General features: G+C 48.7%; 1 protein-coding gene and 1 long non-coding RNA gene across 6 annotated transcripts in view; one reads left to right on the plus strand and one right to left on the minus strand.

Annotated features, from left to right (window-relative positions):
• The window catches only part of LOC140410975 (uncharacterized), a 251,362-nt gene that overhangs the window by 199,453 nt on the left and 23,974 nt on the right, over positions 1 to 27,935 (plus strand). The window contains exon 4 of one of the 2 annotated variants that reach the window (XR_011940772.1): positions 5,051 to 5,128. The exons of the other annotated variant lie outside the window; for it this stretch is intronic. This is a non-coding gene — a long non-coding RNA (uncharacterized lncRNA). Of the gene's footprint in view, positions 1 to 5,050; positions 5,129 to 27,935 lie in introns of those variants that run through there. 2 annotated transcript variants of the gene reach the window in all.
• The window catches only part of ascc3 (activating signal cointegrator 1 complex subunit 3), an 813,859-nt gene that overhangs the window by 156,376 nt on the left and 629,548 nt on the right, over positions 1 to 27,935 (minus strand). The gene's annotated exons all lie outside the window — the stretch shown is intronic.

The raw sequence follows: 27,935 nt of genomic DNA on the forward strand, positions 1-27,935 counted from the left end.
TGGTTGTGCGGGTGTTGAGGGTCTGGTCGATCGGGGGGGGGGGGTTGGGTTATTTTCAGGGTCCAGCTCCACGGTCCGAGTTGCCATGGAGCACGGCGCAGCCGCTGGAGGCTGCCGGTGTGCGCATGCGCGCCCTCCAACCCGGACGTGTGAGGTCCCGCATCTGCAGCAGAAGCGGTTAGATCTACGAGGGCTACTTTTCTCTTCTTCCAATAATTTTATGGAATCTTTTACAAGAGCTGACAGAACCTCAGTTTGTTGTCTGCTCTGAAATGGGGCACCTCTGATAGTGCAGCACTCCCTCAGTACATCCTTAAAGCGCAGCATAGATTATGCACTCAAGTCTGGAATATCAGGCTGGAATGAATGGACCTCTGACCCAAGGCTACACTTGGATCAAGGTACATTTAACCCTGTGCAACACTATTTCTGCAGCAAATGTTTAGGCATTGCAGAATTGTTATGGTGCAAAGGCCATTTGGTCCATTGTCTGTACTAACTCTCCAAAAGAGCATCATGACTTAGTGTCATTCTCCTGCCTTTTCCCGTAACCTTGCACGTTGCTTCTATTCAAATAATTATTTAATGCCCTTTTGAATGCCTCGATTGAACCAGCTTCCACCACACTTCCAAGCAGTGCATTCCAGATCTAACCAACTGTTTTTTCTCACATTTAAATTGCTTCTTTTGCAAATGACTTTAAATTTATGTTCTCCTGTTCGCAATCCTTTTACGAGGGCAATCGTTTCTCCCCATTTACTCTGTCCAGCGCTCATGATTTTGGAACACCTCTATCAAATCTCCTCTTGGCCTCTTGCTCTCCAAGGAGAACAGTTCCAACGACTCCATTTTATTTTCAGGACTTACGCTTCTCATTCCTGGAAGCATTTTCTAAACCAGTTTGCACTCTCTCCACTGTGTTTACATCCTCCCTATAGTGTGATGCCCAGAACTGTATACAATAAACCAGCTGAGGTCTAATTAGTGTCTTACACAAATGCAAGATAAAATTCTTTGCTCTTGTGCTCTATGCCACTCTTAATAAAGCCCAGGACACTATATGCTTTATGAACTGCTCCCTCCACCTGTCCTGCCACCTTTAGTGGCTTCTGCACATTTACAGACATGTCCCTTTGCTCCTGTGCATCCTTTAGAGTTGTACCCCAAATTATTTATTATCTCTCCATGTTCTTCCGAACAAAATGAATTACCTCAAGCTTCTCCGGGCTGAACGTCATCTGCCAGATCTCTGCCAATTTCACCAACTTGTCCATCTCCTTTTGAAGTTCTACACTGTCCTCCTCACAGTTTACAATGCTTCCAAATTTGAAACTTTGAAATTGTCCCCTGCGCATCCAGATCTAGATCATTAAAGTATATCAGGAAAAGCAAGGGCCCCAATACCAACCGGTAGGAACTCCACGACAAACCTTCCTCCAGCATGAAAAATAACCATTAACCATAAGTCATAAGAACATAACTAGGAGCAAGAGTAGGCCAACTGGTCCCTTGAGCCTGATCCACCATTCAACAAGATCATGGCTGATCTTTTTGTGGACTCAGCTCCACTTACATGCCTGCTCACTATAACCCTTGATTCCATTACTGTTCAAAAATCTATCGATCTTTGCCTTAAAAACATTCAGCGAGTTAGCCTCAACTGCTTCACGAGGCAGGGAATTCAATAGATTTACAACCCTTTGGGTGAAGAAATTCCTCCTCAACTCAGTCCTAAATCTGCTCCCCCTTATATTGAGGCTATGTTCCCTAGTTCTAGTTTCAACTGCCAGTGGAAACAAATTCCTGCTTCTATCTTAACTATTCCCATCATAATTTTATGTTGCTATAAGATCCCCCCTCATTCTTCTAAATTCCAATGAGTATAATCCCAGTCTACTTAGTCTCTCCTCATAAGCCAATTCTCTCAACCTAGTGAATCTCCTCTGCACCCCCTCCAGTGCCAGTACATTCTTTCTCAAGTAAGGATATCAAAAACGTACACATACTCCAGGTCTGGCCTCACCAGTACCCTATACAGCTGCAACGTAACTTCCGTTTTTAAACTCCATCCCTCCAGCAATGAAGGACAAAATTCCATTTGCCTTCTTAATTACTTGCTGCACCTGCAAACCAATCTTTTGCAATTCATGTGCAAGGACACCCAGGTTCCTCTGCACAGCAGCATGCTGCAATTTTTTACCATTTAAATAATAGTCCATTTTGCTGTTATTCCTACCAAAATGGATGGCCTCACTTTTACCAACATTGTACAATATCTGCCAGACACTTGTCCACTCAAACTATCTATATCCCTCTGCAGACTTTGAGTCCTCTGCACATTTTGCTCTACCACTCATCTTAGTGTCATCTACGAACTTTGACACATTACACTTGGTCCCCAACTCCAAATCATCCAGGTAAATTGTAAAAAATTGCGGTCCCAAAACTGATCCCTGGGGCATACCAATTGCCACTGATCGCCAACTAGAAAACCACCCATTTATCTCCACTCTTTGCTTTCTGTTAGTTAACCAATCCTCTATCCATGCTAATACATTACCCGTAATGACGTACACCCTTGTCTTAAGCAACAGCTTTTTGTGCGGGACCTTGCCGAATGTCTTCTGGAAATCCAGATATACCACATCCACTGGTACCCCATTGTCCACCGTGCTCGTAATGTCCTCAAACAATTCCAATAAATTAGTTAAACATGACCTGCCTTTCACGAACTCATACTGCATCTGCCCAATAGGACAATTTGGGCCGTACGGTAGCACAGTGGGTGGCACTGTTGCTTCACAGAGTCCCAGATTCGATTCCCGGCTTGGCTCACTGTCTGTGCGGTGGCTTTCCTCTGGGTGTTCCGGTTTCCTCCCAGAAGTCCCGAAAGACGTGCTGTTAAGTAATTTGGACATTCTGAATTCTCCCTCAGTGTACCCGAACAGGCGCCACAGTGTGGCGACTAGGGGATTTTCACTGCAGTGTTAATGTAAGCCTACTTGTGACAGTAATAAAAATTATTAGAATTTCTGTCCAGATGTTCTGCTATTTCTTCTCTGATGATAGATTCAATTATTTTCCCTACCATAGAAGTTAAGCTAACCGGCCATCTGTTCCCCGTCTTTTGTCTACCTCCGTTTTTAAACAATGGCAGCACGGTAGCACAGTTAACATTGTAGCTTCACAGCGCCAGAGTCTTAGATTCGATTCCCAGCTTGGGTCACTGTCTGTGCGGAGTCTGCACATTCTCCCTGTTTCTGCAGTGTTAATGTAAGCCTACTTGTGACAATAAAGATTATTATTTTGCTGATTTCCAATTTGCCGGAACCACCCCAGAGTCCAGCGAATTTTGTAAATTACCACAAACGCATTTGCTATTTCCCCCGCCATGTCTTTGAGTACCCTGGGATGCCCATGAGGGCAAGGAGTCTTGTCTACCTTTAGTCCCATTAGCTTGCCCAACACTACCTCCTTAGTGATAATGATCGTTTCCAGGACCTCACCTGCCATAGCCTCCTTGCCACCAATTATTGGCATGTTATTTGTGTCTTCAACTGTGAAGACCGACACAAAATATCTGTTCACTGCCTTGGCCATTTCCTCATTTACCATTATTAAATCCCCTTTCTCATCCTCTAAAGGACCAATGTTTACCTTAGCCACTCTTTTACATTTTATATATGTGCAGAAATTTTTGCTATTTGTTTTTATATTTTGAGCTAGTTTACTCTAATAATCTATCTTACTTTTCTTTATAGCTTTTTTTTGTGGCTTTCTGTTGACCTTTAAAGTTTTCTCAATTCTCTTGTTTCCCACTAATCTTTGCCAATTTGTATGCATTTTCTTTCAATTTGATACCCTCCTTTATTTTCTCAGATATCCATGGCTGATTAGCCCTTTTCCTACAGTCCTGTCTTTTCATAGGTATATATTTTGCTGAGCACTGTGAACAGCAACAGGTCCACCATCTTCAAGGCACAAGTCAGGAGTGTAATGGAATATTCTTCCCTTGCCTGGACGAGTGCAGCTCCAACAACACTCAAGAAGCTCAACATCATCCACGACAAAGCAGCCCGCTTTATTGCTCCCCTTCCACAAACATTCAAATCCTCCACCACTGATGAACAGTGGCAGCTATGTGTACCAAGATGCACTGTAAAAACTCACCAAGGTTCTTTAGACAGCACCTTCCAAGCCCATGACCTCTACCATCTTGAAGGAGAAGAGCAGCAGATACTTGGGGATCCCACCACCTTTGGCTCCCCTCCAAGTCACTCACCACCCTGACATCAAAATATATATTACTGTCGCTGGGGCAAAATCCTGGAACTCCCTTCCTAACAGCACTGTGGGTGTACCTGCATATCAGGATCTGCAGCAGTTCAAGAATGCAGCTCACCACCACTTCCTGAAGGGGAGCTAGCAATGGGCGATAACTGCTGGCCGAACCAGCAACACCCACATTCCATAAATGAATAAAATAAAAATATCCTAAACCTTATGATACAATAATCACTGTCTCCTAAATGTTTCCCAGGTGTCACTTAACCTATCTCGCTCACCTTATTTCCAAAAACCAGGCTTCTGTTCATGTTGGTCAGATTTACAATATTTTCAAGGCAACCTTATTTGACCCCATAGTTTTTTGTTACAAAAATTGTACAAGCATAGTAGTCTGGAGGAGTTGGTGAGAGATTATAAATCTGACTGTTCATAACAATTTTCATGACAAATACAAAGTGCTGCAAATACAAAATGATCCAGGACATAGACACATGAAAACAAAAAAGCCAAGGTTGATGCCCTTCATTGAATATGTATTTTTAAACTGCCTCCATTTTTTACCAATAGCATTTGATGAATGTGGGAAATGGTTATATATTGGTTGCAATAATTTTATTACAATCATTAGTTTAAGATATATGCAGGCAGCATGTCTGCTAAAGCTGCGATTAAGGACCATAAAAGGTGAAGTAATCATTAGTTTGAACTCTTTACTTGTTTGTTACAGATAGATGGTTAATGGAACATTGTTTTGATTTTGAAGGATCCTTGGGATGTAGATGATTCATGAGGGGTGCTGCTTAGTCCTGGATAAACATGCCATAGAATCTACAGTGCAGAATCATAGAATCATAGAATCATAGAAGTTTACAGCATGGAAACAGGCCCTTCGGCCCAACCAGTCCATGCCGCCCAGTTTTTTACCATTAAGCTAGTCCCAGTTGCCCGCACTTGGCCCATAACCCTCTATACCCATCTTACCCATGTAACCATCTAAATGCTTTTTGAAAGACACAATTGTACCCGCTTCTACTACTACCTCTGGCAGCCCATTCCAGACACTCACTACCCTCTGAGTGAAGAAATTGCCCCTCTGGGCCCTTCTGAATCTCTCCCCTCTCACCTTAAACCTATGCCCTCTAGTTTTAGACTCCCCTACCTTTGGGAAAAGATGTTGACTATCTACCTTATCTATGCCCCTCATTATTTTATAGACCTCTATAAGATCACCCCTAAGCCTCCTACGCTCCAGGGAAAAAAGTCCCAGTCTATCCAGCCTCTCCTTATAACTCAAACCATCAAGTCCCGGCAACATCCTAGTAAATCTTTTCTGCACTCTTTCTAGTTTAATAATATCCTTTCTATAATAGGGTGACCAGAACTGCACACAGTATTCCAAGTGTGGCCGTACCAATGTCTTGTACAACTTCAACAAGACGTCCCAACTCCTATATTCAATGTTCTGACCAATGAAACCAAGCATGCCGAATGCCTTCTTCACCACCCTGTCCACCTGCGACTCCACCTTCAAGGAGCTATGAACCTGTACTCCTAGATCTCTTTGTTCTATAACTCTCCCCAACGCCATACCATTAACTGAGTAGGTCCTGGCCTGATTCGATCTGCCAAAATGTATCACCTCACATTTATCTAAATTAAACTCCATCTGCCATTCGTCGGCCCACTGGCCTAATTGATCAAGATCCCGTTGCAATCCTAGATAACCTTCTTCACTATCCACTATGCCACCAATCTTGGTGTCATCTGCAAACTTACTAACCATGCCTCCTAAATTCTCATCCAAATCATTAATATAAATCACAAATAACAGTGGACCCAGCACCGATCCCTGAGGCACACCACTGGTCACAGGCCTCCAGTTTGAAAAACAACCCTCTACAACCACCCTCTGCCTTCTGTCGTCCAGCCAATTTTGAATCCAATTGGCAACCTCACCCTGGATCCCGTGAGCTTTAACCTTCTGCAACAACAGAAGGAGGCCATTCGGCCCATCGAGTCTGCACCGGCCCTTGGAAGGAGCACCCTACTCAAGCCCACGCCTCCACCCTATCTCCGTAACCCAGAAACCCCACTTAAGGACAGGGAATTTAGTATACGGGTAATTGGGGATGGGGCGGAGAAGTGGGGTACATGGTTTATTGTGTGTTGTTATTTTAGGGGGCATTTTGTGCATCGACCCACGTGGTTGTTTTAGAAATGTCAATATATTAAATTGTGAAAATTACAAATGCTTCAATAAAATATTTTTAAAAAAAAGAAATATATCCTGAACACAATCTAGGAACTTTGCCCCTCTCTGCCCTTGACACGACCAAAGTCCCAGTCTACAATTAAAGTCCCATTATACTCTATAATGTTTGTACCATTCTGTAATTTTCCTGCAGACTTGTTCTTCTACATCCTTCTCATTAGTCGGTGGTCGATAGTTTGCAATGAGTAATGTAATAGCTCCCTTTTTTCCTCAGCTTTGGCAAAGTAATTATGTCTTTGAACCCACTGGGACATCCAATTTCTCCAGCACTGCAATGCTATCCTGAAATATTACCACCATCCATCTCCTTTCTTTCCTCTCCTATCTTTTCTGAACACCTTATACATGGGAATATTTAAGTCTTGCGCCAAGTTTCTGTTATCACCACAATATCATATTTCCACAATGCAATCTGCGCCGTAACTCTCCAATCTTACACTTGGTGCATTCATATACATGCACAGCAACCCTGATTTAGACATCATTACTTTCTCCCCTACTCGGACATCACTTATTAACTTACCATCTTACTCTTTTCTAGTGCTATCGTCCTTCCCCATATTTCATGCATCCTAGTATTCCTCTTTAATAATTTTTTTCTTGATTCCCACATCCTTGTCAAGTTTGTTTAAAGCCCTCATGCTAACACTAGCATGGAACTCAGTCCCAGTTCTGCTCAGGTGCAACCTGTCCGGCTTGTACAGGTGCCATTTCTCCCAAAGCCAGTCCCTATGTCCCAGGAAACTAAAGCCCTCCCTCCTGCACCATCTTTCCAACCATGCATTCATCGACCTTATCCTCCTATGTCTGTACTTGGTTTCATGTGGCACTGGGATTAATCCAGCAATGACGGCGTTTGAGGTCCTGCTTGCGAATGTTTTAGCTAGCTCCTTAAATTCTGATTGCAGGAACCCATCCCGCTTCCTACTTAAGTAATTGGTACCAATGTGAAGCACAATCTCTGTCTGTTCACCCTTTTAAATGGAATGTCCTGCAGCCACTATGTCGTCTTTAACCCTGGTACCAGGGAAACAACATACCATCTTGAGTCATGCCTATGGCTGCACAAATGCCTAACAAACGAATCTCCGATCATTAGTGCTCTTCCCTTTTCCTGCCCCCCGTCCTGTACAGCGGAGCCGCTCGCTCCTGGACCGGATGGACTATACCCCAGGGTCTGAAGAGATAGCTGAGGAAACTGTGGAGGCATTAGTGATGATCTTTCCGGAATCACTGGAGGCAGTAAGGGTCCCAGAGGACTGGAAGGTGGCGAATGTAACACCACTGTTTAAGAAGGGAGGGAGGCAGAAGACGGGAAATTATAGGCCGGTTGGCCTGACTTCGGTCATTGGTACGATTTCAGAGTCTGTTATTAAAGGTGAGATCATGAAGCACTTGGAAGTGCATGGTAAAATAGGACTGAGTCAGCACGGCTTTGTCAAAGGGTGGTCATGTCTGATAAATCTGTTAGAGTTCTTTGAGGAGGTAACAAGCAAGTTAGACAAAGGAGAACCAGTGGACGTGATTTATTTAGATTTCCAGAAGGTCTTTGACAAGATGCCACATAGGAGACTGTTAAATAAGTTAAGAGCTCATGGTGTTCAGGGTAAGATCCTGGCATGGATAGAGGATTGGCTGACTGGCAGAAGGCAGAGAGTGGGGATAAAGGGGTCTTTTTCAGGATGGCAGCCGGTGACAAGTAGTGTGCCTCAGGGGTCTGTGCTGGGACCACAACTTTTTACAATACACTTTAATGATCTGGAAGAAGGTACTGAAGGCACTGTTGCTAAGTTTGCAGATGATACAAAGATCTGTAGAGGGACATGTAGTATTGAGGAAGCAAGGGGGCTGCAGAAGGACTATGACAAGCTAGGAGAGTGGTAGTGGTAGTGGTAAATGAAATACAATGTGGAAAAGTGTGAGGTTATGTACTTTGGAAGGAGGAATATAGGCATAGACTATTTTCTAAATGGGGAAATGCTTAGGAAATCAGAAGCACAAAGGGACTTGGGAGGCCTTGTTCACGATTCTCTTAAGGTTAATGTGCAGGTTCAGTCGGCAGTTGAGAAGGCAAATGCAATGTTAGCATTCATGTGAAGAGGGCTAGAATACAAGACCAGAGATGTATTTCTGAGGCTGTATAAGGTTCAGGTCAGACCCCATTTAGAGTATTGTGAGCAGTTTTGGGCCCCATATCTAAGGAAGGATGTGCTGGCCTTGGAAAGGATCCAGAGGAGGTTCACAAGAATGATCCCTGGAATGAAGAACTTGTCGTATGAGGAACGTTTGAGGACTCTAGGTCTGTACTCGTTGGAGTTTAGGAGGATGAAAGGGGATCTTATCGAAACTTACAAGATACTGCGAGGCCTGGATAGTTGACGTGGAGAGGATGTTTTCACTTGTAGGAAAAACTAGAACCAGAGGACACCATCTCAGACTAAAGGGACGATCCTTTAAAACAGAGATGAGGAATTTCTTCAGCCAGAGGGTGGTGAATCTGTGGAACTCTTTGCCGTAGACAGCTGTGGAGGCCAATTCATTGAGTGTCTTTAAGACAGAGATAGATAGGTTCTTGATTAATAAGGGGATCAGGGGTTATGGGGAGAAGGCAGGTGAATGGGGATGAGAAAATATCAGCCATGATTTAATGGTGGAGCAGACTCGATGGGCCAAGTGGCCTAATTCTGCTCCTATGTCCTATGGTGGTGCCACAAATCTGGCACTGACTGCACCACTGAGGAACCAGTGCCCTCACCAGCTTCCAAACCCAAAACTGATTTCTGAGCAGGAGCCCAGGGGACTCCTGCACTAGCTGCTTGTTTACCTTGGACTGTCTGGTGGCCCACATCCGCTCTCTGCCCCCAGGCTCTTAAGCTGTGGTGTGACCCCCTCTCTGAACGTGCTATCCATGTAGCTCTCAGCCTCGCGCTGTGCCAGTGACCCCAGCCGCCACTCAAGCTCTGAAACCCAGAGCTCAAGTTTCTGCAGCTGGCAGCACTTCCTGAACAGATGGTGTTTAGGACTGCTGCAGTGTCCATGACTTTGCACATATTACAGGACACACATTCCACTCGACTGAGCTGCTCTGCTATGCCTTTTTTAAAACAAATTTAGAGGACCCAATTCATTTTTTCCAATTAAGGGGCAATTTAGTGTGGCCAATCCACCTACCCTGCACATTTTTGGGTTGTGGCGGTGAAACCCACGCAAACACAGGGAGAATGTGCAAACTCCACACGGACAGTGACCCAGAGCCGGAATCGAAACTGGGACCTCGGCGCCGTGAGGCAGCAGGGCTCACCCGCTGCGCTACTGTGCTGCCCTGCTCTGCTATGTCTTAACTTTACTTCTCTTGCGTTAACTCTATTCACCGTACTATATTGGCCTGAAAGTTCTCTTATTCCTGAAGCTAGTTTTTCCACACACTGCCGGTTACACTGAGCATTTGCCTGCCTATCAATTTACTGGTGTCCTGTCGCGTTATGATTGTTGTTTCCCACTGCTGCCTCACAGCAGCTGAAATACTCACCAAAAAACTCGCCTCTTCTGCAGCAGGGCAAGACCACTTTTTGGTCTGTCTCTCACTCAGGACGTAGTCTCCCTCACTGATTGTTCAGCAGGTATTGATCCCTCCAAACCTGCTGCAATCAAACGAGAAGAAGGCAAAGAAGGGAGCCATTCTGCCCCACCTCACCTGGTTGTAACATATCGAATGCTGGGGATTTGGTCAGGCTCTCTTTAGGGATGATGTGGAGATGCCGGCGTTGGACTGGGGTGAGCACAGTAAGAAGTCTTACAACAACAGGTTAAAGTCTAACAGGTTTGTTTCAAACACTAGCTTTTGGAGCACTGCTCCTTCCTCAGGTGAATGAAGAGGTATGTTGCAGAAACATATATATATAGACAGATTCAAAGATGCCAAACAATGCTTTGAATGCGAGCATTTGCAGGTAATTAAGTCTTTACAGATCCAGAGATGGGGTAACGCCAGGTTAAAGAGGTGTGAATTGCCTCAAGCCAGTACAGTTGGTCGGATTTCGCAAGTCCAGGCCAGATGGTGGGGATGAATGTAATGCGACACAAATCCAAAGTCCCGGTTGAGGCCGTACTCGTGTGCGCAACTTGGCGAGAAGTTTCTGCTCGGCGGTTTTGCGTTGTCACGCGTCCTGAAGGCCGCCTTGGAGAACGCTTACCCGGAGATCAGAGGCTGAATGCCCTTGACTGCTGAAGTGTTCCCCGACTGGAAGTAACATTCCTGCCTGGTGATTGTCGCGCGATGTCCGTTCATTTGTTGTCACAGCGTCTGCATGGTCTCGCCAATGTACCACGCTTCGGGACATCCTTTTCTGCAGCGTATGAGGTAGACAATGTTGGCCGAGTTGCACGAGTATGTACCGCGTACCTGGTGGGTGGTGTTCTCACGTGTAATGGTGGTACCCATGTCGATGATCTGACACATCTTGCAGAGATTGCCATGGCAGGGTTGTGTGGTGTCGTGGTCACTGTTCTGAAGGCTGGGTAGTTTGCTGCAAACAATGGTTTGTTTGAGGTTGCGCAGTTGTTTGAATGACATTGGAAAGATGTTCATCTTCATCGATGACATGTTGAAGGCTGCGAAGAAGATGTTGTAGTTTCTCCGCTCCGCGGAAGTACTGGACGACAAAGGGTACTCTGTCGGTTGTGTCCCATGTTTGTTTTCTGAGGAGGTTGGTGCGTTGGAATTGTCGATCAATGAGTCGAGCGCCATATCCCGTTCGTACGAGGGCATATTTCAGCGTCTGTAGATGTCAGTTACGCTCCTCCTTGTCTGAGCAGATCCTGTGTATACGGAGGGCTTGTCCATAGGGGATGGCTTCTTTAATGTGTTTTGGGTAGAAGCTGGAGAAGTGGGTCATTGTGAGGTTATCGTGGGCTTGCGGTAAAGCGAAGTGCTGAGGTGACCGTCCTTGATGGAGATGAGTGCGTCCAAGAATGCAACCGATTTGGGAGAGTAGTCCATGGTGAGTCTGATGGAACTTATTGATGTCATCGTGTGTCGTTTCAGTGATTCTTCGCCGTGGGTCCAAAGGAAAAAAATGTCATCGATGTATCTGGTGTATAACGTCGGTTGAAGGTCCTGTGCGGTGAGGAGGTGAGATACCCTCAATTACGACTCGAGAGAGAAGATTGATAATACAAAGGCTTTAATTAGCAGGGAACCAGACAGCTGCTGAGAAGTGTGCTCACTTGCACACTGCCCACTGAACATTACCTTATATACAGTTCCCTGGGGGGCGGAGCTGGAGGCAGAGTCCCCCAGGGTTCCAAACGCGGTCTTAAAGGGATCATCACATTAAAGGTACAGTTATACAGTTATCATTCATCACATTCATCCACTGTTTAATAAAACGCATAGTCCATTGGGGGTGAAGTTGAATTACATGTTCAGTCTTTTGGATGATCTGATTGTCCGTGTTGACCTTCTCAGCTCCGGCGGCGGTGTGGCGGATACGGTCGTCCTCGGTGGGGGTATATCCGGGGGCACAGTTGTCTGAGCCTTTGCCCGTGTTGGAGCAGGGGGGGTATCTGGGGTGACTAGGGTGATTGGTGCTGGCAGCAGCTGGGAGGAAGTGGGCGCTATGGGGGGGGGCGTTGTTGGAGTGGGCAGCCGGTGCGGGGAGGGGAGCGTCGGTAGAAGGGGGTCAGTGGGAGAGCCAGCGGGTGCCAGGCCTCACAGGGAAACGGTGTCTTGCCTGCCGCGAGGTGCTTGACGTAGGCATATTGAGGGTTTGCCTGTAGCAGTTGGACTCTCTAGACTAGTGGGTCTGTCTTATGGCTCGTCACATGCCTCCAGAGTAGAACTGGTCCCGGAGTCATCAGCCAACGTGGAAGCGAGACCCCAGAGGTGGACTTCCTGGGGAAGACAAACAAACGGTTGTGAGGGGTCTCGTTCATGGCCGTACAGAGGAGCGACCTAATGGAGTGTAGGGCATTGGGTAGGACCTCCTGCCAGCGAGCGATTGGGAGACCTTTTGACCGTAGGGCTAGAAGGACAGCCTTCCAAACTGTCGCCTTCTCCCTCTCCACCTGCCTGTTTCCCCACGGGTTATAGCTGGTCGTTCTGCTCGAGGCGATGCCCTTGTTGAGCAGATATCGACGCAGCTCATCGCTCATAAACGATGTACCCCGGTCGCTGTGGATATAAGCGGGGAAACCAAACAGGGTGAAGATGCTGTGCAGTGCCTTGATTACGGAGGCCGAGGTCATATCGGGGCAGGTTACAGCGAATGGGAAGCGGGAGAATTCATCGATGACAGTGAGGAAATAAACGTTGTGGTTGGTGGACGGGAGGGGCCCATTGAAGTCCACGCTTAGTCGCTCAAAGGGCCCAGAGGCCATTACCAGGCGAGCCTTGTCTGGTCGGTAGAAGTGCGGTTTGCACTCCGCACAGATCTGGCAAGCCTTTGTCATGGCCTTGACCTCCTCGGTGGAGTAAGGTAGGTTTCGGGATGAATTGAGCAAACCGGGTGACAGAGGTCATCGTGGATGGCCCTCAGGCGGTCTTTCTGCGCGTTGGCGCACATGCTGCGGGGCGGGCATCTGGGGACTCGTTGAGCTTCCCCGGACGATATGTAATATCGTACGTAGAGGTGGAGAGTTCTATCCTCCACCTCAGAATTTTATCATTCTTTATTTTGCCCCGTTGTGCGTTATCGGACATAAAGGTGACCGACCGTTGGTCGGTGACGAGGGCGTACCTCCTACCAGCTAGGTAGTGCCTCCAGTGCCGCACGGCCTCCACTATGGCTTGTGCCTCCTTCTCGACTGCAGAGTGCCGGATTTCCGTGGCGGCGAGGGTTCGGGAGAAAAACGCTACTGGTCTGCCCGCCTGGTTGAGGGTGGCAGCCAGGGCGACGTCTGATGCATCGCTTTCTACTTGGAAGGGATGGTTTCGTCCACCGCGTGCATGGTGGCCTTGATGATATCGGCCTTGATATGACTGAAGGCCGACTGAGCCTCAAGCGTCAGGGGAAAAACCGTGGTTTTATGAGTGGTCGGGCTTTGTCTGCATATCTGGGTATCCACTGGGCGTAATAGGAAAAGAGCCCCAAGCACCATTTGAGTGTCTTGAGGCTACGGGGGAGGGGAAGTTCCGTAAGGGGGCGCATGCGGTCGGGGTCTGAGCCTAGGACCCCGTTTTCCACGACGTAGCCGAGGATGGCTAGTCGGGTTGTGTGGAACACGCATTTCTCTTTGTTGTATGTCAGATTGAGGGCCCGGGTGGTCTGGAGGAACTTCCTCAGGTTTGCGTCGTGGTCCTGTTGATCATGGCCGCAGATGGTGACGTTGTTCAAGTGCGGGTATGTAGCCCGTAAGCCGTACTGGTCCATCATTTGATCCATTGGCCTTTGAAAAACAAAGACTCCGTTTGTGACGCCAAAAGGAACCCTGAAGTGAAAAAGCCGACCGGCTGCTTCGAAGGCCCTGTAAGGGCGGTCCTCCGGGCGGATAGGAAGCTGATGATAGGCGGATTTTAGATCGACCGTGGAGAATACCCAATACTGAGCGATTTGGTTCACCATTTCTGCTATGCGGGGAAGTGAGTACGCATCGAGTTGCGTAAAACGGTTTATGGTCTGACTATAGTCCACCACCATTCGTTGCTTTCCCCCAGACCGGACTACCAATACTTGTGCTCTCCAGGGGCTGTTGCTAGCCTCTATGACCCCTTCTTTTAGTAGTCGCTGGACCTCTGACTTGATGAAAGTCATTGTCATGATATTCATGTGAACATCATAGCACATACACACACACATAATGATGGACAGATCAACGGACCAATCAACACACACAACACGACAGCCAATCACGGACAAGAGCATACACAGTACAAAGTAGGGAACACGACACTTCCTGGGGACTCGAGCAGGAGAGAACTCAGGGCACAGACCTCATTGCCAGCCACTCAGAGGTTCACCATGTGCTGAATACCAGAGTTTACTATGTTTATACTTCAATGAAATAAAACTGCGTTGTACCATACGCAACCGTGTTGGTTCGTGTGTGTGTCAGAGTACCCAACACTTCATGGTACCAGAAGTGAATTGACACCAACCCACAAATCTGCCATCCTGCGCCATGGACACCGTCAACACACCGCAGCCGCTGCAAGTCGCTGGGAACCTCAGCGTAAATTGGAAGCTATTCAAGCAGCGCTTCCAGCTCTTTCTGGGAGCCAACGAAAGAGGGAGCGCCTTGGACACCAGAAAGATCGCTATCCTCCTCACCACCGCAGGGCAGCACGCGATCCATATCTACAATTCCCTGGTGTTCGCGGAAGGCGAAGACAAATCCAGAATACGAGACGGTCCTTCTCAAGCTCGACCAACACTTCAACGTCGAGGTCAACGAAAGCTTCGAGAGACATGTCTTCCAGCAGCGCCTGCAAGGTAAGGATGAGCTCTTTCAGTCATTCCTCACCCATCTCCGCATCCTCGCGCAGTCCTGCGGTTACGACACCACCTCAGACTCCATGATTTGGGACCAGATCGTTTTTGAGGTCGCCTCGGGCACCTTACGCCAGCAGCTTTTAAAAATAAAATGCCTCACTTTAGCTTCTGCAATCAAAGCCTGTGTCCTGCACGAAAACGCGACTAGCCGCTATGCACAATTTCAGGCGACCGAATTGGCACGGAGGGGGTCCTACGCGGCCGGATCGGCGAGCCAGGTGCCCCACGAGGCCGTCCGGGTCCAGGCGATCGAGTTCCCCGCGGCCCGGACGACGTCAGTCATTTTGCGCGCTTTTCGGGGCCTCCTGCGCTTGTGCGCGCCAAAACCTACGGCAACACTGAGGGACGTGATGCGCAGGCGCGCCCGACGCAAGATTGAACTGCGCATGCGCAGTGGCGCAACGAACGTCATGATGTCACGACGTGCGGCAACTGTGGAGCTGCACATTTAAAGCGGCAATGTCCCACAAGAACTCGACAATGCCTACGCTGTGGCAAGGTGGGCCACTACGCTGCTTACTGTCGAGCAGCTCAACCTGTCAATCTTCCACAACTCCGACAACCTCGCAGGGACGTGCAGACCATTCAGCCTCCCCATTATGAATCTTGCCCAGACGACATCCAGACCGGTGACACAGATGACCGAGGCGCCTTCCGTGTTGCGGTCATTGATGGGAACCGAGTTAACACGATCAATCCGGGTGATGAATGGTGTGCCACCCTGACAGCCAACCGATCGCTGATATCTTTCCGCCTGAACACTGGCGCCTTCGCCAACCTCACAGCATGGTCAGCCTTCTACGCCATGAAGGTCAGACCACCAATTCGGCCGTCCCGGTACAGGATGGTCGACTACAATGGGAACGTTATCCCGGCTATGGGATCCTGCCAGCTCCAGGTGACACACAAAACACACACGGCCACACTCTCATTCGAGATAGTCGGCTCATCGAATGACTCCCTGCTAGGCGCACAGGCCGTGCAACGAGTCCACTCTCTCTCTCCAGGCGGAACGTCTGACTTCCCGGATGCAGAGTTTAACGCACAGCTCCAATCGCTCCTCGCCCACAACCAGGAGGCATTCGAGGGCATGGGAACACTGCCATACACCTACAGAATTCGGCTCAAACCAGACGCCACCCCGGTCATTCACGCACCTCGCAGGGTCCCTGCGCCACTCAAAGGCCGCCTCAAGCAGCAGCTGCAGGATCTCCAGGACCAAGGGGTCCTATCCAGGGTCACGGAGCCCACGCCGTGGGTCAGCTCCATGGTGTGTGTCAAGAAGCCCTCCGGCGAGCTCCGGATCTGTATTGACCCAAAAGACCTCAATAACAATATTATGAGGGAACATTACCTCATATCCAAACGGGAAGAGATCACGAGTGAAATGGCCCAGGCGAAAATATTTACCAAACTGGATGCCTCTAAAGGCTTTTGGCAGATCCAACTAGATCCGTCCAGCCGAAATCTGTGCACTTTCAACACCTCTTTCGGCAGGTTCTGCTACAACCGAATGCCATTTGGCATCATCTCGGCATCTGAGGTCTTTCATAGGATCATGGAGCAGATGATGGAAGGCATCGAAGGGGTGCGCGTCTACGTGGACGACGTCATCATCTGGTCCACCACACCACAGGAGCACATCTATCGTCTCCAACGCGTCTTTGCACGTATACGTGAAAACGGCCTGCGCCTCAACCGAGCCAAGTGTTCTTTCGGCCAAACCGAGCTGAAGTTCCTGGGGGACCATATTTCCCGGTCAGGGGTCCGTCCGGATGCAGACAAGGTGAGCGCCATCACAGCCATGCCGCAGCCGGCAGACAAGAAAGCAGTACTACGCTTCCTAGGCATGGTCAACTTCCTTGGGAAGTTCATTCCCAACCTTGCCTCCCACACGACAGCTCTGCGCCACTTCGTCAAAAAGTCCACGGAGTTCCAGTGGCAGCACACACACCAGCAGGAATGGGAGGAGCTCAAACTCAAGCTCACCACTGCACCGGTACTGGCGTTTTTCGACATGTCTCGTTCTACTAAAATCTCAACTGATGCCAGCCAGTCCGGAATTGGGGCAGTGCTCCTGCAGTGGGATGACACTGCTTCATGGGCCCTGGTCGCCTATGCCTCGCGGGCCATGACCCCCACAGAGCAGCGCTTCGCGCAGATCGAAAAGGAGTGCCTGGGCTTGCTAACCGGTTTAGACACGTTCCATGATTATGCGTATGGTCTTCCCCGGGTCAATGTTGAAACTGACCACCGCCCCCTGGTCAGCATCATAAACAAGGACCTGAACGAGATAACCCCTTGCCTCCAGCGCATCCTACTTAAACTCAGGAGGTATGACTTCCAACTGGTCTACACCCCAGAGAAGGACCTTATCATTGCGGATGCCCTATCAAGAGCAGTGAGCACGCCGCCAGACTCGGAGGGGTTCGTATGTCAGGTCGAGGCGCAGGTGGCCTTCACATCGGCAAATCTGCCAGCTGACGACTCCAGTTTGGCCCGCATTCGCAGAGAGACTGCGGCCGACCCCCTTCTACAACATGTGATGCGCCACATGACGGGAGGGTGGCTCAAAGGGCAATGCCCGCAGTTCTACAATGTCCGAGACGACTTGGCCGTCATTGATGGTGTCCTTCTGAAGCTGGACCGGATTGTGATTCCGCACAGCATGCACAAGCTGGTTCTCGACCAACTACACGAAGGCCACCTGGGGGTCGAGAAGTGCAGAAGGAGGGCCCGAGAGGCGGTATACTGGCCAGGCATCAGTGATGATATTACCAATGTGGTGCTCAACTGCCCAACCTGCCAAAGGTTTCAGCTGGCACAACCTCCTGAAACGCTTCTGCCCCATGAGCTGGTGACGTCCCCATGGGAGAAGGTGGGTGTGGACCTCTTTCACGTGCTCGGCAGGGACTATGTCATCGTCGTCGACTACTTTCTCCAACTACCCAGAGGACATACGCCTCCACGATTTGACGTCGTCCGCTGTCATAAGGGCCTGCAAAGACACTTTCGCTCGCCGCGGCATTCTGATAACGGTCATGTCAGACAATGGGCCCTGTTTCGCCAGCCAGGAATGGTCATCGTTTGCTGCCTCATATGGCTTCACACACGCGACGTTTAGCCCTCTGCACCCCTAGTCCAACGGAAAGGTGGAGAAGGGCGTTCACATTCTAAAGCGGCTCCTCTGTAAGGCTGCTGCTGCCGGATCGGATTTCTGCCTCGCCCTGCTGGCCTATCGCTCGGCCCCACTAGCCTCTGGTCTCTCACCAGCCCAGCTGCTGATGGGTCGCGCCCTCAGGACTACTGTACCTTCCATCCTGGCGCCCACAATCGACCATGCTCCGGTACTGCACAGGATGCAACTGCAGCGCGGTCGCCAGAAGAGGTCATATGATACACGGGCAACTGATCTTCCCGCCCTGGCCCCTGGAGACGACGTCCGCATCCACCTACCAGAAGGTGGCTGGTCACCTGCCGAAGTTCTCCAACGCGTGGTTCCCCGCTCGTTCCTGGTTCGCATGCCTGATGGATCCGTTCGTCGGCGCAATCGCCGGGCTCTTCGCCTACTTCCACGCTCGCTACGAGACCTTACACCGACACCGTGCCCTCCAGTTGTTCCTGATTTCGACTTCGTGGAGCTGCCTGCTACCATGCCCCTTCCGTCGTCGCCCGTGGCCAGGCCCGTTCCTCAGCCAGTGGTTCCAGACCCACCCTTGAGGCAATCAACCCGAATTCGTCGCCCACCTACTAGACTGGACTTATGAGACTGTTTATACATTGAACTCATGCAACCACTTTGTTAATATGTTTATGTTCTTATCGTTACAGGAATTCGCTTTATCGTTCAACGTTTCCCCGTTCTTTGTTCATGGTACAACCTCGTTGTTATGTCACACACGACATCGCCCCCGCCCCTTGTATATAGTTAAACCCCATGTACATGCTATAAATATTGCATACACACACATTTAGCTATACTCAGTACACATCTCTATTTATAACCACGTAGGCACATAATCCTGTAAAAAAGGGGGGATGTCATGATATTCATGTGAATATCACAGCGCACACACACACACACATAATGATGGACAGATCAACGCACCAATCAACACACACAACACGACAGCCAATCACGGACAAGAGCATACACAGTAGAAAGCAGGGAACACGACACTTCCTGGGGACTCGAGCAGGAGAGAACTCGGGGCACAGACCTCATTGCCAGCCACTCAGAGGTTCACCATGTGCTGAATACCAGAGTCTACTATGTTTATAGTTCAATGAAATAAAACTGCGTTGTACCATACGCAACCGTGTTGGTTCGTCTGTGTGTCAGAGTACCCAACACTTCAGTCATGTCTTGGGCACTGTACCGCCGACTCCTGGTGGCGACGGGCTTACAGTCGGGAGTGAGGTTCGTGAAGAGGGGGGGGTGGTGCAACTTTTGAGTGTCGCCAGGCTACATACCGTGAGTGGGGGCAGGGGTCCGCCGAACTTCAGTGTCAGGCTTCGGTGGCTGCACTGAAAGTCCAGACCGAGCAGCAGGGGGGGGGCGCAGAGGCGAGGGAGGATATAAAGTTTAAAACGGGCGTATTTGCCGCCTTGAATATCGAGGTTCGCGACACAATACCCCGCGATTTTGACCGAATGAGACACAGATGCGAGGGCGATAGTTTGGGAGGCGGGATAGGTGCGCACGGAGCAGTGTCTTACCGTGTCTGGGTGAATAAAGCTCTCCGTGATTCCAGAGTCAAATAGGCAGGGGGTGTCGCGACCGTTGATTTAGACCTGCATCATTGAGTTCCGCAGGTGCTTCGGCCGTGATTGATCGAGAGTGATCGCTCCCAGTTGCGGGGTAGTCAGAGTCTTGGGTTGAATCAGACTCACAAAATGGCCACTGGGAGTCACAAAATGGCCACCGCCATCGATCGCACATAGCCGCCGCCAAGATGGCTGCCCCAGGACTCGCACGAGGCCGATGACACGTCAGAAGTGGGCGTGTCAGGCCGACGCGCCAGCCGCGTTGCGGGGCCTGTGGGCCCGGGAGTTCGATTTCTGGGCCCGATGAGACTTTTGTTTCTGGCCTTTGGGCCCAGGCAGACCTTTGCATAGTGCCCCTTCTTTCCGCAGTCGTTGCAGATAGCGGAGCAGGCTGGGCAATGCAGGCGTGTGTGTTGGCCTTGCCCACAGAAATAGCACGGTGTGCCCTCGGTGTGAGCGGGTCGCCGCGCGGCGCAGGCCTGTAGCGTGGCCGAGTCTGGAGGGGATCGAGAGGGGCTCGCGTGGTCCGCGGAGTACGTGCGGAGATTATGGTGGGCCACTTCCAGAGAAGAGGCAAGCGTTACCGTGCCTTGGAGATCCTTTGCCCCGTCTTCTAGGAGCCGCTGCCTGATGTATGTGGATCGGATACCGGACACGAACGCATCACGAATATGTAAGTTCATATGGACTTCTGCCATCACCTCTTTATGATCGCAGCTCCTGGCAAGCGCGGTGAGTCTCTCCAAGTATTCGTCCAGCGTTTCCCCGGAACGCTGGCGGCAGGTCGAGAGCAAATGTCGGGTGTGTACCTCGTTTAATCGGCTTAACAAAGCGCTTCTGTAGGATTTTGACCGCTGTTTCTTTCGTCGTAGCCTTCTCGATCACGGTGGAGAGTCTGTGGCACACCCGAGCATGTAGAAAGCTCAGCTTGTGAAGTCCGTCTACTGCAGTCTCTGAGGTGTTCAGATAGGCCTCAAAACACCGGAGCTAGTATTTAGAAATGTCAGTGGCCTCTGGCGACCGAGCGTCCAGGTTGAGTTTCTCCTGCTTTAGTCCGCTGTCCATTTTGAGGTATTCTGCTAATTAAATTGAGATACCGACTCGAGAGAAGTTTGATAATTCAAAGGCTTTAATTAGCAGAGAACCAGACAGCTGCCGAGAAATGTGCTCACTGCACGCTGCCCACTGAATATTACCTTATATACAGTTCCCTGGGGGGGCGGAGCCAGAGGCGGAGTCCCCCCGGTTCCAAACCCGGTCTTAAAGGGATCATCACATTAAAGGTACAGTTATCATTCATCACAGGAGGTCTTGTTCAAACTTGTGCATGAAGATGTTGGCATATTGACGTGCGACTTTGGTCCCCATGGCTGTTCCGTAGGTCTGGATGAAGAACTTGTTGTCGAAGGTGAAGACGTTGTGATCCAGAATGAAGCGGATGAGTTGCAGAATTGCGTCTGGAGATTGGCAGCTGTCGGTGTTGAGTACTGAGGCTGTTGCAGCAATGCCGTCGTCATGGGGGATGCTGGTGTAGTGCCGAGACGTCCATTGTGACGAGGAATGTTCCTGGTTCAACTGGTCCATGGGTACTGAGTTTCTGTAGGAAGTCCTTCGTATTGCGACAGAAACTGGGCTTCCTTGTACGATGGGTTTCAAGATGCCCTCGATGTAGCCAGATAGGTTCTCACACAGTGTCCCATTGCCCAATACGATAGCACGTCCTGGTGTGTTGGCCTTGTGTATTCTCGGCAGACAGTAGAGATCTCCAACGCGGGGAGTACGTGGGATGAGAGCACGTACGGTGCTCTGAAGGTCTGGATCCAAGGTCTTGATCAGTCTGTTGAGTTGGCGGATGTGTTCCGTAGTGTTCCTGGTTGTTGAGTTGTCGGTACACTCTTTAGGGAGACAGATGCTGCCTGAAACTTGTATGGCACAAAATGTCGCCACAGATCAGACAAGCCTGGATGACCTCTCGGATTCCCTATATGTAGGCACGGATTAATTCATTTTCTGTTAAATCCTGAACAAAGGTGAACATTGTGCAACCGTCATTAAACAGTTCCAATTCTGATCGTATGAAGGAGGGAGGTCGTTGATGAAGCAACTGAAGGTAGTCAAGCCTAACAAGAGAAACTCCTGCAGTAATATCCGAGGCTGATAAGACAGATCGCCAATGAACGTAACCACCTTGTTTGTGCCCAGCATGACTTCAGCCACAAGTGTTTTCCCCTCATTTGAATGGGGAGGCGGTGGCATAGTGGTATTGTTGCTGGACTGGTAATCCAGAGACCCAGGGTGGTGACCTGGGAACCAGGTTCGAATCCCACCGCAGCAGGAATTAAAAGTTTAATGATGACCATGAAACCATTGTTGATTGTCAGAAAAAACATCTGGTTCACTCATGCTCTTTAAGGAAGGTATTCTGCCATCCTTACCTGGTCTGGCCGACATGTGACTTCAGGCCCACAGGAATGTGGTTGACTCACACTTGCCCCTCAGGGGCAATTGGGGATGGGCAATAAATGCTGGCCCAGCCTGCGATGTCCATGCCCCATAAACGAATAAAAAACAAATTTGATTGGATGCAGCCTGGGTTTTCAGACTAGTCGCTTGTAGTTTATATCTGGATTTTAGTTCCTATATCCATGTTCAATGGCTGCAAAGAGGCCTGCTGCTCAATGGCATAATCCAAATCAAGAACTAGTGAGTAGGTTATTGGTGAGGAGTTGTTTAATTGCATTGTTGGTCATATCTTTCATTGCTTTACTGATGTTTTGAGTAGCCTGATTGGGTAATTATTAGCCACCATGCAGCAAAACCTGAACAATATTAAGGGTTGGGCTGATAAATGGCAAGCAACAGCTGTACCACACAAGTTCCAGGCAATGACCATCCCCAAGAAAACAGAATCTAACGAGAATGATCGGATTACTCTCATTGTACAAAGATACCAATTTAAACGGCCGAGAGAACCCCGGGAGATTCTGAATTTCTGGCATGATTACGCAAACTGATGGAACACTACAACTGAGCACCATCCCTATCGATGAGACCGCCTTGCATGTGGCGTAAATAACATGGCTGCCCAGCGGAAATTGCTGGCCAAACTGGTGTTGGACTTAAAAAGGGCCATCGAGATTTCTCTCTCACTGGAGAGCTCGGACAAGGGAGTTCAGGAGCTCCAGCGTACGTCGGGGATAGAGGTGAATAGCGTAGGACGCCCCCCATTCAGATGAGCGTCGCCCCCTAGGAGTGGAACATCTGGGACCCCGCCTTTGCCTGACCACCGTTGGGGCCAGGCCCACTGGCCAAGGGCCATTGCAGGCAGGTGAAATATCTCACCAGAACGACTAGAGGAGGATTCACAGAGGTGAGGCATCTGTGGCCAGAGAAACTGCAGAGACCGGCAACACCAGGTCAGCCAACAAGTGCGTCACCCTGATCAAGGGAGGCACCCGCCAGGATCCTCCACCTAGAGCAACCCGATGATGACGAGTGCATGCAGTCGGATTGCCACACCATGGGCCACCCCTCCCCACCGTAAAATCACTGTCCAGTTGAATGGTCACCCATTAATAGTGCTGGACACAGAGGCTGCAGTCTCAGTGATAGAACATCAGATGTTCAAAAAGATCAGGACAGGAATCCCGCATTTGAACTTAAGAGACACCGAGGCTGCTTTGGCAACATACACGGGCAAACCACGAGCCATCACAGGTATAGCAATGATCCCAGTTGCCTACGGACAGCAGTCCATCAGGTTGCCCTTGATAATAGTACGGGGCCCCAGCCCGTGTTTGCCGGGTTGTGGGCTGTGCTACAGAGGCTCAGTTTGGACTGGCAGATTTTCAGAATGTGCACTGGGGGATTGTACAAAGTTCAGGGGACGTACCCAGAAGTTTTTCAGTGCAAAGGTGTGCAGGTTAGGTGGGTTGGCCATGCTAAATTGCCCCTTGGAGTCCAAAAGGTTAGGTGGGGTTAATGGGTGACGGGAATAGGGTGAAGGCATGGGTTTAAGTAAGGTGCTATTTCCAAGGGTCGGTGCAGACTCAATGGGCCAAATGGCCTCCTTCTGCATGGTACATTCTGAGGGCTTGGGTAAAATCAAAGGTGCCATGGCCAGCATACAACCAAAATACTTCAGGGCTCACTACGTTCCCTACTCATTGCTGACAAAGATGAACTATGCTGCTTTGAAAGCCTCGGAATCATCCGGTCGGTCTAATTTGCAGATTGAGCAGTGCCTGCAGTCCCGGCATTGAAACCAGACAAAACCATTTGCTTGTGCGGGAATCAGATAGTCAAAGCTGTGAATAGAGGAGCTCTACGCAAAGGTTGGCTTTTTCGAAACTCGATACGAGTCACACATCCCTCCAATTGGAGCTAGACATGGTTTCCAGAGAATTTGTGACCATTAATACCCACAGAGGCCTCCTTAATATAGAAGGTTGCCATTTGGAGTGTCATCGGCTTGCTCTATTTTCCAGAGAGTCATGGAGAACATCCTCCAAGGACAATGCGAGTGGCAGTCGAATTGGACGACGTCCTGGTCACCGTAGTCACCGAATAGGAACACCTGAGCAACTTGGAGGAAGTCATTCACTGGTTTTCTGAGACAGGCATCTGCCTTAAAAGAAAGGAAAATGCATTTTCTATGCCACAGGATATTGTGTCGACCAAGACGTCTTGCACACCAGAGAACATAACCGAATTGCGGTCATTCTTAGGACTTGTGATTATCACGGGAAACTATCCCTAACCTGGTGACTGTCCTCACAGCATTGCACGTGCTCCTGGAGAAGCATCGAGAATGGATGCGGAGAACGCAGCAAGAAGCCTTTGTCAGAGTGAAGCGGCGGTTCTCGTCTTCAGGGCCATTACGACCCCTCAAAGTCCCTTTTGGTCACTTGTGATGCCTCTCTCTACGGGAATCGGAGAGATGTTATCCCACTGCATAGACGACAGACAGGAGAGACTGATAGCCTATGCACCATAGACCTTGGCTGCTGCGGAGCGCAACTATGCCCAGATTGAGAAAGAAGGGCCAGCTGTCGTCTTTGCAATGAAGAAATTTCACCAGTATGTGCATGGCCATCGGTTCACTATTATAACGGACCAAAAGTTATTGTTTAAAGTGGACAAGGTGATTCTGCAATAGCATCTGCTTGGATACAGCGATGCGCCCTATTGTTAGCGGCGTAAGGGGGCATGTTTGAGTATTGCCTGGGCATACACATCTCAAATACGGATGTTCTGTGCTGGCTCCCGTTGCCAAGGACTGATGAGGTTGTATTGGCCTTCGAGTTCCATCAGCTGGCACAAGGGGTCCTGGGGACATCACCCACTGGAGCCCTCACATTTGAGATGCGTGAAGTGGAGGTTTTGGTCTCTGACATGGAGACTCTGACATCCGGGTTCTAATACAATAGCATCGGCAGGGAACGGTCGTCGGTGATGCCCCCTAGACGATCGATGCAAAAATGACATTCCCCGATAAACTACACCCCCCCCCCCCGACCCAGCCCCACAATAGCTGGAGGCACAATTGCAGGAAAAGCGGAGCGGACAACCTCTCTACAACAGAGGGATTTTAGGGGGGAGAGGGGTGTTATAATCTCCAGGAGACCATGGGGACTACCAGATTATTCTCTCCATGGGCCTCGTGGAATACGAGCTCCCCCGCTAAGGGGCGGAGGCCCAATAATGGGCTTGTTAATTCCCCGAGATAAAAGCCTGCCCAGGAAAGAGCCGGCGTCTCAGGATGGTCCCGGCTGGGACTTGTACTGTTGATTGGTTGCTGTATTTCCCAACTGAATGTAGGAAATAAATTATTTCTGACTCACCTTTTTGGAACTCCTTATTGACTACACTACGAACTATCTCCCCTTTCAACAACATTACCATCACTATTTACCCACCTTCAATATCTTGCGGGTTACCATTTTTCCTTTCACCAGAAACTGCCAAGCCTTATAAATACTATGACTGCAAGAGCAGGTCAGAGGCTGGGAATTCTGTGGAAAATAACTCATCTCCAGATTCCCAAAGCCAGGAGAACAAAACTGCACATAGTACTCCAGATGTGGCCTCAATAAAACTCCGTACAATTGTCTATATCTCTTTGCAACTTCCTTGTGTCTTTCTCACAGCTTGCATTCTCACATAGCTTTGTATTGTCAGCAAACTTGGGTCTCTTTGTCCAAGTCATTAATAGGTTGCAAATTGAAGAAGCCCCGGTACCGATTCTTGCAGCAATTCACCAGTTACCACTTTCCAACTTGAAAACAGCATTTATCCTTATTCTGTTTCCTATGTGTTAAGCAATCCTCTATCCATGCTAATATATTACTCCCAAATCCGTGAGCACTTATCTTTCATATTAACCTATTCTGTGGCACTTTATCAAATGTATTTGGAAATTCAAACATACATCTACGGGTTCCCCTTTATTTACCCTCCTCATTACATCCTAAAAAAGTCGCAATAAATTTGTCAAACATGATTTACCTTTCGTAGAACCATGTTGACTCTGACTGATTAGGCTATGAATTTGGAAGTGCATTGTTAAGAATTGGGATTCCAGTATTTTATCGATGACCGGTGTTGACTAACTCCCTCTTTTTCTCTCCCTCCTTTCTTGAATAATGGAGTTACATTTGCCAACTTTCAATCTGTTAGGACCATTCTAGAATCGAGGAAACTTTTGGAAAACCACAACCAGTGTATTCACCATCCCTGCGGCTGTCTCTTTGAGAATCCTAAGTTATAGGCCATCAGATCTTGGGTTTGTCAGATTTCAGTCCTTTTAAGTATCTCTAATATCTTAACTCTACTTCTATTAATTACCTTCACTTGTTTTAACCCCTTTGTTACCCTCTACATCTGGCATGTAATTTGTATCATTTACTGTGAAGACAGGCATAAAATATTTGTCTGCCATTTCATTACTCCCATGATAATTTCTCCTGTCTTTGCCTTTAAGGATACAACATTTATCTTTGGTGGTCTCTTTTAAAAAAAAAATATTTCCCCTTCCAAAGATGTGACCTTCACCACCTAGACGGACAAAGGCACCAGGGGGCTTAAGAACACCACCACTTCCTGGTTCCTTTCGAAGCCACATTTTTTTGCTATGATTATCATCGCTGGGTCTGAATCCTGGAACTCTCTACCCAACAGCACTATGGAGAAGTTTTACCACATGGACCGCAGCAATCCTCGAGGGCAAGAATGGATGGGCAATATGTGCTGGCCTAGCCGGTAACAATCACATCCAGAAAATTAATTAAAAATGAGCTATGCCATTATAGTAAATTGGCAAATAACAACTAAAGTCTTTTTGGTTTGGCTTTGAAGTATTCCAGCATTTCCTGAAGCTGCGTGGGCATAATCAATTTTGTTTTTAGAAAACTGGATAGATTATCAGCTTTACAAATCATGATCCAGTTATTCTCCATATACATTGCACAATTTTCTTTCATTCATGATAGATTCAACACAAGCACTGGAGACACTGAAGTGTCATATTTTGGAAACTTATCAAAAGAATGCGCTGTTTTGCCGACCAGACACTACTTATTATCAAATTAATTATGAAATTAATTGAGACTTGTTGGACAACATTGTATATTTTAATACTGTCGATTATTACAACTGACACCTGGTTACTCTATTTTTCAAGGACATGCTAAGTAAATCAGGTATGTGGTTGATATTCTGGGAGTAACATATGGATGCATCCTGCTGAGATCTTGACAGCATTCCAGCTTGTGTGTATAATTTAGGCCCCGATGACAAGGCTGGCTCCGGTGCTTGGTGTGTGCAACGGCTGTGGGGGGGGGGGATGTTGGTGGAAAGATGGAACCAGAGGGTGTTTGTCGAGAGGGAGGGTGGGGGCAGGGGTCATGGTCAGACTGGATATAATGATCTGGCCTACATCAGAAATCTCCAGCATGTTCAGTTCTTTTGTCCAGAATCATTTATTTTTAGAGGCTGATGCCTAATGTTTTATTCCCTCCATATTTAACTGTCCAGCGTATGCTTGATGTGCTGACGCTTACATCACATTAATTAATTGGATTCTGATTTCAAAGCATTTGAGATGAGGAAGCAGATGTCTG

The sequence above is a fragment of the Scyliorhinus torazame genome, chromosome 4 (assembly GCF_047496885.1).
Source record: "Scyliorhinus torazame isolate Kashiwa2021f chromosome 4, sScyTor2.1, whole genome shotgun sequence".
Lineage (NCBI taxonomy): Eukaryota > Metazoa > Chordata > Chondrichthyes > Carcharhiniformes > Scyliorhinidae > Scyliorhinus > Scyliorhinus torazame.